At 33.2% G+C, this 960-nt stretch overlaps 1 long non-coding RNA gene across 1 annotated transcript; it reads left to right on the forward strand.

The window, feature by feature from the left end:
- The first annotated feature begins 23 nt into the window (after positions 1-23).
- On the forward strand, positions 24-886 carry LOC112094977. The gene is made up of 3 exons (XR_002903722.1): positions 24-115; positions 452-497; positions 664-886. It is a non-coding gene; the product is annotated as an uncharacterized LOC112094977 (long non-coding RNA).
- The last annotated feature ends 74 nt before the right edge of the window (positions 887-960 follow it).

Genomic DNA, 960 nt, shown 5'->3' on the forward strand with positions numbered 1-960 from the left:
AGTTTCTACTGCCTCATCTTGCTACTTGTATCAGGTCACGGAAGGTGGTAAATACAGTCTAGTCCTGGTGTTTGAGGCAAAAGCTTTGGAGTTGTCAGATTTTGAACTGAGACAGGTAAACATATAATTATACGACCCTACAAAACTCAGCCTTTTCAAGTGTTCATAACCACTTTTATGTATAATACACGAAGCCATGAAGATCATGTTCAAACACTTTTTTTTGGATGGTTTATTGAGCTAATTGACTTTTTAAGACTTGAATATTTAAGGGTGTTCTTTTCATAAGTTTAACAGAAAATTTGAACAAATTTTTATCAGAGAAAACACTATAGCAGAAAGGTTAAATGATTCAAACCTTTTGAAAAGGACGGGGATTGTAGTTGTTTATTCTGAGAATGGTGTGAAAAATTAACAAGCATACTGATTTTTAAGCTCAAATGCGTTCCAGGCTAAATTTGCTTCGTTCTTTGGACCGGGAATTACAGCTGAAGTTGGTGAGTTTATTCTTTACTAGCGTCAACAAGCAGAAATATATTCCATTTCTAGAAGAAAATCCTTAATTAACACCACCATATTAGACGCTTAGAAAGCATGTTTGTCTAGAAAATTGTTTGTTTATGTATTTATTTGAGAGTAATGGTGATAAATTGTTCATTGCAGCTAAGGGAGAGAAGGATCTTTATGAAGTCCGACTCATCTCCAATGCCGACTCCAACACATCATCTTCGTAACATGTATAATATATGTTCATAGTTTGGTCCCACTGGCTATACAAGCTATAATCTGTTGTAAAGTTTATGCTGAGATTTAGTTGGCAAAATATTAAAAGATAAAATTATGTATACAGATTTTGACGAGAAAGATATGCACAGTTGCAAATTAACCTTGATTTTTCTCCTTACAATGTTTTGGATATTGGCTTAGAACCCTGACTAACATTATATATATATATATATA

The sequence above is a fragment of the Morus notabilis genome, unplaced genomic scaffold (genome assembly GCF_000414095.1).
Source record: "Morus notabilis unplaced genomic scaffold, ASM41409v2 C11351034, whole genome shotgun sequence".
Lineage (NCBI taxonomy): Eukaryota > Viridiplantae > Streptophyta > Magnoliopsida > Rosales > Moraceae > Morus > Morus notabilis.